Source organism: Capricornis sumatraensis, chromosome 21 (genome assembly GCF_032405125.1).
Source record: "Capricornis sumatraensis isolate serow.1 chromosome 21, serow.2, whole genome shotgun sequence".
Taxonomy (NCBI): domain Eukaryota; kingdom Metazoa; phylum Chordata; class Mammalia; order Artiodactyla; family Bovidae; genus Capricornis; species Capricornis sumatraensis.
The window spans coordinates 60,921,598-60,934,460 of record NC_091089.1 but is presented as its reverse complement, the minus strand read 5'-3'; the positions used below and the strand labels follow the sequence as shown (position 1 = coordinate 60,934,460).

Below are 12,863 nucleotides of genomic sequence, written 5' to 3'. Positions count from 1 at the left end.
CCACGGCGATGCTGGCCGGGAACAACCCGCGGAGATGCACCTTGAGGAGGACCCGCTCAGCATGCTCAAACAGAGGCGCAGGCTCAGTGTGGCCGAGACAGAGTAAACCCATAGGAGATGCCCGGGGAGGCAGCTGGGGCCCACGGAGAGCCTCAGGGGCCTCTGTTAGGACTGCACATTTCCTTCTGGCCCAGAGGAAGGTCTTGAAGGGGCAAAGGCGGAAGCAGGGAAACCCGCTGGGAACTGTCGAAGGAAGGTCCTTGTTTCCTGACTGTTTCCCTCCGTGAGAACTTGCTGCTTGTCTGATGTCTGCTTCCTCATTAGACTAGAGACTTTGGGGGAAGAAACTTTGTTTTTCTCCGCTGTATTCCCAGCATCTGCTCTCATGCCCAGGACACAGCAGGATTCTGGTCAATGTTTTATAGTGAATTTGATAGAATTACACATTTAGTCTTCCCCAAACCCTATAAGGCAGGTACTTTTATCATCTTTAATGTAGTCATACACTGAAAGTTAAAATAGCTTGCCCAAGGTCACACAGCTAAAACATTTGTAACAGGTATATATCAAAGCATGTTAATTTACCATCATATTCGTCCTATAGGATACAGACAGCTCAGCCAATCAGCCCACATTCTTCCCACACATTGGAATCAAACATGACTGCAGAGGATGGGCCTCCGTGATACAGAAGGCCAAGATCACCCTCTTGCTTCCACAGTGTAATTTCTTTTTTTTTTTTTCCAGGTGGAAGAAGATAACTTTTATTTTGTTCTGTACTAGGTAGCCATTTCTTCTCCAAGGGGTCTTCCCAACCCAGGGATGGAACCCTGGTCTGCACTGTAGGGGATTCTTTGCCAGCTGAGCCACCAGGGAAGCCCTCCCTCCTCAGGGATTCCATTTAAAGGCAGGCACCTTGCTGAGGGTGCACCCTCAATTGTGCTTTTCTTGACAGTAAATACTTGCCAGTTCCCTTGAACAGCTCAGAAAGTGCAGGCTGTGTGCAGCATCAGGGAGTCTCTTCCATCCCCATTCCAGCAACAACTGGCCCTGGGATCCTCATCCTCACTTGACTTAGTGGCCCTGTTATGGGGAGTACTTGTTCCCAGCCACTGTTCTTGGTTTAAGCAGAGATGACTACAACAGACCACTGCAAGACACCTGCCCTTTTAAGTACAAACCAAGTCCTTGACTCATTCTTTATAAACCAATGTTTCTGAGTTAAAGGTAAATCTTGAAACCAGTGTAATTGGAGCTGGGCAGTCTATGCTTACCAAGCGTTGATAAACGAGCACCACACGCAAGGTGTAAAATAGCGACTATTAAAAGGTGCTTTTGCATGTGGCTCTGGGCTAAGCCTTTACATCAGATGTCCCCAGATGCCTTCGAATTACTGGTCAGATCCCCATCCACTTCAGTTGTGTTCCCAGTTACTCTCCAGCATGGAGGCTCTGATGTCTAATAAAAGCTGAACTACACCTGAAGGCCTTCCCACACTCTCTACATTCATAGGGTTTCACACCAGTGTGAATTCGCTGATGCTGACTAAGGGAAGAGCTCTGGTTAAATGCCTTCCCACACTCATTGCACTCGTAGGGCTTTTCTCCTGTGTGAATTACGTGATGCCGAATAAGGGCGGAGCTCTCACTGAAGAATTTCCTGCAGTCGTTACACTTATAAGGTTTCTCTCCAGTGTGAGTCTTCTGGTGGATTATAAGGTTTGTACTTTGGCTGAATGCTTTCCCGCACTCACTACACGTGTAGGGTCTCTCTCCAGTGTGAGTCCTCTGGTGGTTTGTGAGGTTTGCACTCTGGCTGAAGGCCTTCCCACATGCGTTACATTTGTAGGGCTTCTCCCCTGTATGGATTCTCTGGTGCTGAATAAATGCCGCACAGTAGCTGAAGGCCTTCCCACATTCTCTGCACTTGTAGGGCTTCTCCCCTGTGTGAGTCCGCTGGTGGTTGGTAAGATTTGCACTGTGGCGGAATGCCTTCCCACAGTCACTACACTCATAAGGCTTCTCTCCAGCGTGGATTCTCTGGTGCTGAACAAGGGCTGAACAGTCACTGAAGGCTTTCTCACACTCGGTACATTTGTAGGGCTTTTCTCCAGTATGAGTTCGCTGGTGTTTTGTGAGGTTTGCGTTTTGGCTGAAGGCTCTCCCACATTGACTGCATTTATAAGGTTTCTCTCCGGTGTGAATCCTCTGGTGCTGAATAAGAGATGAACTCTGGCTGAAGGCCTTCCCGCATTCATTGCACTCGTATGGCTTCTCCCCAGTATGGCTCTTCTGATGCTGAGAAAGGGAAGAACAATAACTGAAGGCCTTGCCACATTCGTTACACGTGTACAGCTTCGCTCTGTGAGGTTTAACTGTACCTGCATTATTCCCAAAGCTCTGTGTGTGTGTGTCCCATTTATGGGATCTCACTTCTGTAGGAACTCTCTGTTGTGGAGAAAGGACTGGTCTCAGATTGAGGCTTTTCCCCAGTTCACTCTTCCTGTGCTCTGACACCTCAGAAGGCATCTCTGCACTTGGATCTTGGAATGATTCTTCAGAAATGTCTTGCTCAGGTGGTGATTCGGATATAATCTTCCAATCTGGACAGGCGTTCCTTAGGCCATCTCTCTCGAGCATCCATGAACCTTCCCTTTGTTCCAACTGGGAGTTCATACCAGGTGGGAAACTGGAAGTCTTGGGGCCCTGCTGTGAGACCGGCTGCCATTCCTTCCTCCTCTGTGTCCTCCTCTTGGGGAAGGGCAGGGTCTGGAGAAGGTGGTTCTCCTTCCTCCAGCATCTGGGTCCCACCTCGCGCCACCGCCTCCCAGCAGTTCTCTGAGCGTCGGCGTCGCTTCACTGCGGCCCCAGCCCCACTTTGGACTCTTCTCGCAGGCCTCTCCCCTCAACGGCCGAATCTGAGACTGCGGGGCTGAGCCGGGTCCGTCCTGTCCGGTGGGTCTTTCATTGTCTCCACAGCCACAGCCGGGCCCCGGCTGGGGAGCCCGTGACACAATTGCCGACTCGGTCTCTAGTGGAACACCACTTGAAAAAGCCCGCTGCCCTCTACGTGAAAAGGCTCCAGGACACGGCTACCGCCCGAAGCTCAGAAAATGCGGTCGCAGGCCCGCCCTGTAATTTCTTAATGTATACGGAATTGACAACTGTTCTGACCTTCTGATACAAGGTGACTAGCAAATGTACACAGACTATCAGCATATATTCTCAAGGAAATGAAAGACATACGAAACTCTTACCATTACATGGTATTGGGTATGGCCCAAAGATAACTGGGAATCAGGACTCAGAGAAATACAATAGGTTAAGCAACACATTCTCTAACAGAAGGAAACATGTTATTCTTCAGGGAAGGCTTTTTTTCTTTTCTAATAGGAACATATCAGATGATTATTAGTCACTGACCACCATACAAAGCCATTTCTTAGGAAGCCTCATGGAGAAACGGAGCAGAAGAAAGCATGCTTTCACTCACCGTCTCTGCAAGGGGTTGATTTCCTGAGCTTCGGGTGTGTGTCGGATGGGTGAACTTAAGGAAAGGATAAAGCCTTGAGTAAACAGCCAACCAGATCATTAAGATCAGCAGCTTTCAAACATTTCTGACATTGACTCAGTGGAAAAACACACACATTCTACACACTAACCCAACACTTGTAATAACTGAGATTTCATAAGATTTACCCTTACTATGTAATGATGCAGTCATGTGTTCTCTGCATGATTACATTTAAAAAACAAAAATCCTCACAAACACTAACTTGATTTTATGACTTAGAAGGAGGGGCAGCCCATAGTCTGAAAAGCACTTGCTTAGCCCACCTGCTTCTCAAACTTTATCGTGTCCCTGAATCAGAGTCACAGAGCAGGGACGGGGCTTTACAGGTGAGGATTCTGATTCCGCAGCTGTGGGGAGGGTGCGGCCTTAGACTTGCATTCTAACAAGCTCCAGGTGACGTCACCACTGCTGCTCTGTGACCACACTGAGTAGGAGGGACCCATCTGTCGTGCAGGAGTGTTACTCTGAGCTTCAGATAGGATCAGGAGAGGATGCGATTAATTTAGGACTCTGAGAGGAGTCAGGGATGCACGTATGGCTATTATATCCCAATTACACAATCCCTTGTGCCTACTACTTGCTCAAGAAAATATGGTTTCCTTGGGAAATGCCACATCCGAAGACACCTTCAAATAAAACATCTCACCATTAGCACTCGATGAGGAATCAAGTTGAAAGCTAGTGAAAAGGGAAAGAAGTGTCTAGAGGGAGAATGGAGACCCCGCTGGGGACTTGGGAGGTTGGCGAACGCCAGCTTTGTGCAGGTTGCTAATATTGGGGAGGCCTGGCTCCCAGAGATGGGACAGAGAGGAGGTCCCGGCAGCCAATCGGCTCAGCTGGCGCAGCCTCCTGCCACCCGCCGTGCGCCGTCTTCACCAGCGTCCCCACCCCGGGCAAGTCAGGGGCTCGGGATTCTTGGCCATCTCTGGCGGGTCTCTGGCGGGATGACAGCTTGTGTTTTGAATTCTAATTTCTCCAGTCTCTCTTCTGTGGCTTCTTATCCCCTTCTGTCTCTGACCTGCCAGCCACACTGGGAGTGGAAGCTGGGTGGAGAAATGATTAAGCCAGAAGGAAAGTTGTATCTATGGAGTCCTGTTCTGTTGTATAAACAGTTTTTATGATATGTGAGAGTGGAACTGTTTCCAAAGTCAAGTTTTGTTGGGTCTTTTCTTTTTTTTCTTTAGCTGTAGCCCATGGGCGTTTGGGGCGCTTTCTGCTTTGCCTCCCCCCTCCCCCCACAAACACAGTAATATCCTGGATCAGCCCTGGGTTGGCTCGGAGATGGCCGTTGAACTTCCTCCCCCAGAATCCTAGAGATAAAGCATGGCGTCTCACTAGTCTGCCATCATGCCATGTGATTGAAAGCGCGTGTCATGCAGAATACTTCTCTTCTGTACCAACGGGATCATTCATTTACAATTCAGTTAAAAATCTCAGCCAAGACCTTCCATACTGATTGTAGAGAGCCACATCCGCGGGATTTGCCTTTGGAAAAAAAATCTGGAGAGGAGAAAGGTGCCACAAATTGAATTAGGCTCAGATCGTTCAGAAAGGAAGTAACAGCTGGAAAACATTTCCAAGATCCCTCGGAGGCGCCTTCCAAAGGCAGCCGCCAAGTACGCGTTTCATTCCAGGCTCATTCTTCGCGCTGTTGGCTGCTGCGGTCCTTGCCACCAGCCAGCTTGACACACTGAGCGTATAAATATTCACACAGCATGGATTGAGAGCCTTTAGACCGACAGGATGTGGCCTGGGTGTTCCAAATAAGTGAAAGCAGCCCCGGGGACTGGCTCCCTGCAGCTCACGGGGCATCCGTCCACCGAGAATCAAATCCACGGCTGGTGCAGGGCAGCGCCCTCTCAGAGCCAGTCTGGCAACCCTCACCCCGAGTCTTCCTCTGGGGGCCTGATTACTGGACTTGAAGTTCCACTCGGCGGCCTGTCCGTGGTCAGATAGGACTGCAAGGCTGCGGCCACGTGCCCCTCCAGCACCCACATGGGCATCCTTTCCTGGGGCAGGTCAGTCTCTCCCGCCTTTCGCTTGATTCCCGAGGTCCCCAGTGAGACCAGGGATCTGTTCTCTCAGGAGAGTTGCCTTGGGGTCCCTCGGGGCCAGGGGGTGCTGGTAGGGATCCTGGGTGCATGGATGGGCCTCAGAGGAGTGAAGAACTGCCCTCTGAAGGGTAGGGAATCTGCAACCAACATCCCAAAATAGCAGGCCTCCCCACCCCCACCCCCACCCCTCCCCGTGAGTCTGCCCAGGTCTGAAATCCTCACCACTAACTTCCCCTCTTAGGGGCCACCCGCTCCAGTTACTGCTCTCAAAAGCTGGTTCATCCACTAGCCAGCAGGTACATGGAAAACTTAGTCATCTGACTCTATATTGAGACCCAAGTTCAATTCAGTTCACTTCAGTCACTCAGTTGTGTCCGACTCTTTGCGACCCCATGAACCACAGCAGGCCAGGCCTCCCTGTCCATCACCAACTCCCGGACTCCACCTAAACCCATGTCCATCGAGTTGGTGATGCCATCCAACCATCTCATCCTCTATCGTCCCCTTCTCCTCCTGCCGTCAATCTTTCCCAGCATCAGGGTCTTTTCAAATGAGTCAGCTCTTCACATCAGGTGGCCAAAGTATTGGAGTTTCAGTTTCAACATCAGTCCTTCCAATGAACACCCAGGACTGATCTGCTTTAGAATGGACTGACCTCCTTGCAGTCCAAGGGACTCCCAAGAGTCTTCTCCAACACCACAGTTCTAAAGCATCAATTCTTCTGCACTCAGCTTTCTTTATAGTCCAACTTTCACATCCATACATGACCACTGGAAAAACCATAGTCTTGACTAGACGGACCTTTGTAGACAAAGTAATTGAGACCCAAAGAGAAAGCAATTTGGAGGGAGTTTGTGATCTATAATCAGGAGGGAAAAACAGAACTAATTTCAAAGCTAAACTCCGGCAGGGCTAGTTTCAGGAAAGGAAGGTAGATTATAAGAGAATCCAAGACAGCGACCCATGGGCTCTGTCATCTCAAAGCACCTCTCCTCTAGTTCAGTGAATATTCTCCCAACACCATCATTGTGAACTGGGAGGCTTCTGAGACGCTCCCATTGCTAGCTGGGTGCCACCGCCCCTGCCCATGTCATACTAGGGGAACGTGAAGGAATGAGTTCAGCCGCACTGGCAACAGTTCAGATCAGGGCTGTGTCTGGGTCAGAGTTGTGCCAGGGGCTTCTCCACCACCCACTCTTGCTGCCTTCAGAGACCGCCTCCTTTCTTTCTCCCATATGGAAGCTGGAACCGGTGATGGTAGTTGTCCCAATCTGCCTCCTACCCTTCATCATAAACTGCTTGAATACAGGCATTAACATCTTCATCACTTCTGGGGAACCTAGAAGAGTTTGATGCACACACATTAACAGTTCAGAAAATGTTTGCAGGGAGCAGCCAGTTGCTAAGGATACAATCACGAGTGGTCCCCAGTTACTTCCACTCACTCAACTATTCAGCAAAGGGTGCATCGGCTGACCTCTCTGGGACACGCGCCGAGTGAGCGCTGGATGTGTGATCAATATCAAGGCCAGCTCTGGCCCCCGTCGTCATGGGCTTGTGAATGGAATCACAGGCCTATGAGGACACATACTGAAGCCCCATCACCTTTTAAATTTTTGTGCAAAAATTTTCCCAGGGATCTTTCATTTTACAGTTCAAAACTGGATGCTTCATTCTAGGCAACACCCTCAGACAACACTGGCCAGCAGGACAGAGCCTGTCACAAAGCCTGCATCTCTCTCCGCTGCCTCTTCTGCACTAAGTGTGTGTCTACACTTGGGCTTAGCAAGCTGCCAAAGCCTGCGCAGGACGTAGGATTTTCCTATTGAAGCAAAATTGTGCCTTAAGCCGGAGCTGAGGTCAAAATGCACTAGGAACGCCCACAGTGTAAAGTGAGCACCTTCAAACAGGCAGCACCCACCTTCCCCACAGGACTTGCAGCTCCTGTGCAGGATGGTGCTCCCCGCCAGCCCTCACTCAGGACAGGAGGGCTGGCAGAGGGAGATGGAGACCGGCTGGGAAAGAAGACGGTTAGTCCCTACCCCCGGGGGTCGGGGCTGGGCGTTTCCCATCCCTAACATCAAGTGAGATGCCTCTCCGAGAGGAGGACCCAAAGCAATGCGGTGCCTCTGGGAAGGTTCGAGGGCAGCTTGCTCTCCGGCTGGCCGAGTGCTGAGCTGCTGAGCTCACCAGCCTGTGCGGCTCCTGCTACTCAAGCAAAGCCCGGCGCAGGCATCCCTGAGAAGATGCTCTTGGAGGCTAGGAACGGGGTTTGCTTTTCTTCTTCATTATCTCAGTTACAGGCCCGAGATCTGCGCATTGTTGCAGGCAAATCCGCACCTGTGTGTGTCTCTCCCTCCCGCTCCGAAACCAAATGACCTCAGCGCTGAGTTTGCCACACATGGCTTCCAATTTTCACTTCCTTCCCCCTAGCGTTCAGAAGAAATCTCTGGATTTCCTCACAGGCATCCCCCAGACATCGGGGCTTCCCCAGGGGCTCAGCGGTAAAGAATTCGCCTGCAAGGCAGGAGCCACAGGAGACATGGGTTCAATCCCTGGGTGGGGAAGATCCCCGGGAAGAGGGCATGGGAACCCATGCCAGTGTTCTTCCCTGGAGAATCCCATGGGCAGAGGAGCCTGGCAGGCTAGAGTCCATGGGGTTGCAAAGAGTTGGACACAGCTGAAGCGACCTGAGCATGTCTCCCCCAGACAACATCAGCTGTGAAATACCAGGATGGTCACAGCTCACACTTCTCTCCTCTATACCTCCAACCACCAAGGGGAAAAAGAGAGAGGTGCTTGGGCATGGTGCCCTGAAGAGAGAAGATGTAGTAACACTTACGCACAGGCGGACTCACCTGCTTTGGTGAAGTCAGAGGCCTGGCACCAGTAGCCTTTCCCTCGGAGCCTGAAGGCACCTGGTTTCTCGTCCCTGGGAAGAAGATAGGGGTGCCCCCCTCCCCAGGCTGTGTGCAAGGGATCCCGGCTTACATGTGAAAGAGCGAGGAGGCGAGAAGACCGGAGGGAGCCCAGCCCATAGCCCCTCCCCACTCTGACCCCAACAGTGACCAGCGCCCACCTCACACGTCCTGCCTGGCTCCCACCCTCCAGGAGCATGAATTAGCAAAGAATGGGGTGGAGCCATCTCAGAATAGACCCCTGCTCCCTTCCAAATGGACAGGCCCACAGCCCTGGCCTCTGCTGCCAGTGGGGAGCAGGGAAGAGCCAAGATTGAGGTCAAGTTCAAGTTTAAAGGGATTTTTTTAAATTGGTTATAACCCTGTAATTATGTCATCAGATCACCTTACGGGAATGAACGTTGTTGACTTGATTTTTTTTTTTAACTTTTTATTTTATTTTGGAGAATAGCTAACAATGTTGTGATCATTTCAGGTGCACACCAAACGGACTCAGCCGTACATAAACACGTGTCCATTCTCCCCCAAACTCCCCTCCCATCCAGGCTGCCGTGTAACAGTGAGCAGAGTTCCCTGTGCTCTATGCTGGGTCCTTGTTTGTTATCCATTGTAAATAGAGCAGTGTTTAAACATCTGTCCAAACTCTGATTATGCCTTCCCCCTGTCCTTTACCCCAAGTTTAAAGTGTTTTAACTGAACAGACTTTGATCTTAGATCCCAAAGGTGACTAGAGAGTTAGAATTTGGTCATGATTTTGTGGAAAGAGCCACAACCAAAAAAGGGGCAGGGGAGATTAAGCAGAAGTTTTAAAAACATTTTGTATCCGTAATAAACTTAGACTTTTCAGTAAACCAGTTACAGATGTGATGCATTTTTTAATTAGTACTTTCAAGTTCACTTTATAGTTACTTCCTTGGGGATCTATTCCGATATCATAGTTATGCACAGGAATCATCTGCTTTTTAAGTCTGCATGGGTCCAACCACCATCCAAAGCAAGTGCCTAAGAAACTGCGGATCTGAAAAAAATAGACATGTTCCTTCATCTTCATGAGATACAGCATCCCAGTGCCGTCAGCACCATCCATCAGAACTCTGGGCTCTGTTTGCAGAAGACAGAAGTCTTTGCTGTAACCATCCTGGTATTTCACAACTCACATTGCTGGGGGAAGCATGTGAGGAAATCCAGACACGGCGGGGATCTATTTTGAATGCAAAGGGAGCAAAAAATGGGAGATATGCATGGCAAACCCAACGTTGAGGTCATCTGATTTCAACACGGGCGGGAGAAACTCACGCTGGTGTGGACTGGCCTGCAAAGATTCGTGATTTTTGGATCTCAGGCCCGTAGCTGGGATCACGCTGCTGACAGTGAGGATGTCCGCACACATCTCTCTGTAATTATTCTTATTGAGATTGACTGACTCTGGGGGAAGGGCGATGATGGGATGGGAAGGAAAACAATTATTTTCTGGCCAGGTTTATCTAATTCTAACTTGTGAATTTGTGGAGGTCAGTCAGTAACATTGTTAAAATATTTAATATGTGTTTCATGATTTTTTAAATCTTTTTTTAAAAATACTTAAAAATATTATAATGTCTATTATACGTCTGTAAATAATCTCCTGGGGTAGAAAAAATATAGATTAAAGAAGATTGTCCAGGGATTTCTCCGGTGGTCCAATGACTAAGACTCTGCCCTCCCAATGCGAGGGGCCCAGGTTCAATCCCTGGTCGGGGAACTAGATCCCACATGCTTTAACTAAAGATCTCACATGCAGCTATTAAGACCCAGTGCACAAATAAATACATATTTAAAAAAAAAAAAAGATCGTCCATGAGTTGACGATTGTGAAAGCTGAGTGGCGGGTACATTGGTGTTCATTGTAACAGTACCTCTACTTTTGCATGTTTTAAACTAAAACTGTCTATAATGAAGAGTCTTTCAAAACCGCATGAAGATTTAGTGGCTTAAAAATATCATTTTCTGGTTACCCAACGGAAGTAGAGTGGAGGACAGGGAGCCTGGTGTGCTGCAGTCCACGGGGTCACAGAGTCAGACGTGTCTGAGCGGCTGAATAACAACGACGAACGGACGCATCGTCAGGCTTAAGGTGGAGGTCACAGTCCAGTGGCCACCTGGGAGGCAGGTCGTTTGAGGGGACGCTCCGAGCCTCGTTTCTAGAAGGTCCTCACTTTACAGAGTCGCGTCTGTCCTGGAGAAGTCAGAGGTGTACGCTCTGGGTGAAATGAAACCCCATCTCTGTGGGTTTATTCTGTTTTTCTTTTTTCTTCCTTGCATAATGGGTTCAGGGTCTGTGGAAGAGGCAGACACTACTGGGCAAGGTTTTCCCTCTAAAAACTTCCAGTGGACTCATCTGTTTATTGGGGGATTTGTCACAAGCATTTCCTGACCCATTTCATTCCCGTGGCCAGAGGCAAAAAGGCCAGGACTAGATTCAGTCCCCAGTGAAAAGAATTTCAAGCCCCAGCAAGCTAGGAATCTTTACAGGGAATTTGCTCCAGGCCTCTTTCCACACCTCCAGGCCCCACAGGTTTGTCTCAGCTTCTCTCTACTCCCTTTGGTCTCAAACGAACGAGAGACAAGGGTAGAGCAGGATTGTGAGTCTCATGGGGAAAGAGGCTAAGGATTTTTCTTTTTTTCCCAAGTCCCGTTGGCCAACTTAGCAAATTCTAATTCTAAATGAAATAGAAACTTTGAGTTTCTGTAAAATAAATAAATACAGCACCTGCCATGTGGAAACATCTCTGCTATTGATGAGAACCCAGCCACTCTTCCTCTTTCTGGTACTAATGTCTGACTTTCTTCTGGAGAACCCACTTGATGTAGCTGGAGTATGGTAGACCCCACTGTTACCACAGAGGCGGACGCGTATATAATCCCTGCTTTTCCAGTCGTCACGTACAGATTCTTTACTGTTCTGAGCCACCAGGGGGAGTTGGACCTAAAGAAGGCTGAGCAACAAAGAACTGATGCTTTCAAACTGTGGCGCTGGAGAAGACTCTTGAGAGTCCCTTGGACTGCAAGGAGATCCAACCAGTCCATCCTAAAGAAAGTCAGTCCTGAATATTCACTGGAAGGACTGATGTTGAAGCTGAAGCTCCAATACTTTGACCACCTGATGTGAAGAGCTGACTCATTGGAAAAGACCCTGATGCTGGGAAAGATTGAAGGCAGGAGGAGAAGGGGACAACAGAGAATGAAATGGTTGGATGGCATCACTGACCAATGGACATGAGTTTGGGCAAACTCCAGGAGATGGTGAAGGACAGGGAAGCCTGGCAGGCTGCAGTCCATGAGGTCGCAAAGAGTTAGACAGGACTTAGCAACTGAACAACAGTTAAGCAGCGTCTAGAACCTCTAATATGAGCTAACTGCCATCAAAAATTTTGAGAGATTTGTGATATATGTGATATGTATGAGACATAATGGTCTAGCGCTGTGCTGTGCTGTGCTTAGTGGCTCAATCGTGTTTGACTCTTGGCCACCCCATGGACTGCAGCCTGCCAGGCTCCTCTGTCCATGAGGATTCTCCAGGCAAGAATACTGGAGTGGGGTGCCAGGCCCTCCCCAGGGGATCTTCCCAACCCAAGGATCGAACCCAGGTCTCCCACATTGCAGGTGGACTCTTTACTGTCTGAGCCACCAGGAAGCCCAATGGCCCAGGGCAGCTGCTTTAACAGTGGTTAGAATATACCTTCATGGTGTTTAATGATGGACAGGCTTGGGAACAGAGTGATGCTGCTAATCCACGTGGACATCCACAAGGCCTCACCAGCAAGAGTTGTTTGGGGACTTAAAATCCCAAAGGTGGGAGCTTTAGAGCAGCTCAGGACTGATTTCCTAGAATGCCCTTGGTGGTGGCTGGAACCCATGCCAAATTCATGACCACATCTGTGACCCAGCAAAGGCTGCTTCGCTTCCATGTTGACAGGACCGTGACAGTATGCTCTCTCCCAGAGAATCAGAAAATGACTCTTGCAGCCTCAGAGAAGCCTCCAAAGTGAGTTGCGTGGTATAATGTTGGCACCCCAACTTCACCACCTGAAAAGACCCATGTGATTTCTTGCAGTTGGTGAATCTAATTAGCAGTGAGAAAGACAGAGGGGTAGGTCTGTTGGCAGAACTGGCCAAAAAAACTCAGGTAAGAGACTCTGGGATAGATTTGGGAAGCCAGGAGTGATGTAGGTATGACCCACAGCCCTTAAAATTAGACCTGTAAGGCAGAGACTGCTAACTGTCCTTAACCTTCTCCCTTAGTAAGAAAACTGGTTTTTAGCTGGGACTTGTGATCATA

At 49.3% G+C, this 12,863-nt stretch overlaps 1 pseudogene; it reads right to left on the bottom strand.

Annotated features, from left to right (window-relative positions):
* Positions 1–1,430: 1,430 nt before the first annotated feature.
* Positions 1,431–2,799, bottom strand: LOC138097594 (zinc finger protein 79 pseudogene; annotated as a pseudogene).
* Between the last annotated feature and the right edge of the window lie 10,064 nt (positions 2,800–12,863).